The sequence below is a fragment of the Erythrolamprus reginae genome, chromosome 6 (assembly GCF_031021105.1).
Source record: "Erythrolamprus reginae isolate rEryReg1 chromosome 6, rEryReg1.hap1, whole genome shotgun sequence".
Lineage (NCBI taxonomy): Eukaryota > Metazoa > Chordata > Lepidosauria > Squamata > Dipsadidae > Erythrolamprus > Erythrolamprus reginae.
In genome coordinates this window covers 98,837,378-98,839,852 of record NC_091955.1, presented here as the reverse complement: position 1 = coordinate 98,839,852, position 2,475 = coordinate 98,837,378, and positions in this window count along the sequence as shown.

Sequence of the window (2,475 nt, the reverse complement as noted above, 5' to 3'; positions counted from 1 at the left end):
GGCCCTCGGCAGAGTTTAGCTTTGTTGTGGCTGCGCATTTCGAAGTCGCGTGGGGTGCAGATGTGCCATTGCTGGTTCTCTGGGGAACTGCACAGCCCCCAAGGAGGCTTGAGCCATAATTTGGGGGTCTCACGGGTGCTGCTGGAAGAATCAGATGGGCAACGGCGGTATGGAAAGGCTTCGCGTGGGCTCCTCTCGTGCACCCGGTGGGCCAGACGGAACCACCCGAGCCGTGGTGCCCTGGCAGCCTGCATTTGGTAAGGCCTTCCAGATTGCGGCCGTTGTAATTGGCACTTGCCCACTTAGCAGGAGCCCTTAGACTTACCTGCCACTCGACCGAGCTTCCCGGTCCTCTCTAAGCGGTTTCCAGAGTCAGCCTTTGGGCCCCCAACAATCGGGGTCCTCGTTTTACAGACCTCGGAAGGGTGGGAAGGCTGAGTCATCCTGGAGCCGGTCAGGATCGAACTCCCGCCTGTGGGCAACAGTCCGCCTACAACACTGCTGTCAGTGCCCCAACTGCATTCCAAGCAGTGCACCACCAGGGTCTTGCCCCCTCCCCTCCCCACTTGCAGCTGCTGTGCTGCCTGCTGCCCCCTGCCCCCAGGGCTGCAGCGTTGCTCTTAGCTATGAAGCCCTTCCTGCTGCCCCTCTACCTGCCTGTCCCCCACCCGCTACGTCAGGGCTCTCCAAGCTGGGCCACTCTCAGAGGTGTGGACCTCAACCGAGGGAGGGGGCAGGACCGCTCCTGCCATAGCCCTCCCCAGAGACCAAGAAGATCGCACAGAGTCGCCCTCCTCTGGGTCCCGTCAACTGAGCAATGCAGGCTGGCGGGGACCCACAGGGGAGGGCCTTCTCTGTCACTGCCCCAGCTCTATGGAACCAGCTACCCCCCCCCCCCGATGTCCATACTGCTCCCACCCTGCTGGCCTTCCTAAAGGCTGTTTAAGGCCTGGGGGCCATGAATTGTAACATCTGGCACAGCCAAGTTATGTTAAATTGGTACCTGTGTTGTTGATAGATTGGAGTTTACATGGGGGTGGGTGGGCATAGAAGTCGAATGAATGAATGAATGAATGAATGAATGAATGAATGAATGAATGAATAAAACACAAACTCCCAGAAGCGGCATTCATGTTGTGCCTGCTGAACCTCCCTTAGGGGGGGGGGGGAGATGCAGGAGCTACAGAAAAAGCCCCCCCAAATTAAGAAAGGGCTCAGGCAGCAGGGATGGGCAGCTTCAGGGGGGGGGGAGTTACTGGTCCTGGGTCAGAACTCCTGGGAGCTGCCTTCTCCCTACACACACAGAGAGAGAGAGAGAGAGAGAGAGAGAGAGAGAGAGAGAGAGAGAGAGAGAGAGAGAGAGAGAGAGAGAGAGAGAGAGAGAGAGAGAGAGAGAGAGAGAGAGAGCATGCTGGGCAGAGTCCTTGGGGTGGAGGGTGCAGCCCCTCCCTTTTCCCCCAGCAGCCCCCAGGAGCTTCCATCCTCCACCTTCCCCGGCCTGGGGTCTCCCTCCTCCACATGTTCTTCTCCAGGGGACTCTTCAAGAGGTGGAGCCACCTGACCTTGATGGGGGGGGGTAGGGGGGTCAATGGCTCTCCCAAGCCCCCTGGAGGGCAGACCATGGTCTCCTTGGACAAGGAGTGTCGCCTGGTCTCTGGTCAACCATTTAGGGCTGGGCTCCTGTGACTGACCAGGCCAGTCTGAGTGGACTCAGCTGTGGGGATGCAGGAGAACAGGACAGGGATGATGGGAGTCAGGGGATGGGGCGCCCCCCCCCCCAACCTGAAGACCAAGCTCTTTCGCAGAGCCCTGGGGCCAGCCTGCCACTTGAACAGCAGGGCTGGCCAGCTGCATCCCAAGGGCTGGCATGCTGATGGGCAAACCACTTTGGCCCCCTAAAGCCCTCCTGAGCAAACACTTTGGCCCCCTAAAGCCCTCCTGAAGTCCACGCTCAGCCTCTGTTCCCCCCCGCCTCTCAAGGCTCACCTTTCCTGGGGGGTGGGACTTCTGTAGCCTTCCCCTGCTGGCTGGCTCAGAGCCAGGAGGCTGCACAGTCCCCCCCCCCATGCTACTTGGAACTGGAGGGGGGAGCAGCCCAGCCCAGAAAAGAAGGGGGCGTCGGGGGAGGGGGCGTCCCGGCAGCCCAGCATCGACGGGCGGGACAGGGCTGGCAGCTTGGAGTCGGGCTTCGGGCCACCCAGCCCTCCATAGCTCTCCCTCCTCCGGACCCAGCCGCCCCCCCCCTCTCGCCCGCCCGCCCGCCCGCCCGCTGCTCCTCGTCGGCCCAGGCGGCCCTCCTGGCCGGTGGCTGCCGGCTGCCTCTTCGGGGCTGACTCGGCGGGCTGCTATTTTTAGCTGCTCCGTGTTTCCAGGGGAAACCTGGTGACGCAGTGACGTCAATGCAGGTCAGGAGCGGACGGGGTGGAAGCGCCGCCGCCCGCCGCCCAGCCGGGGACACCTCTCCGCAGAGACGGC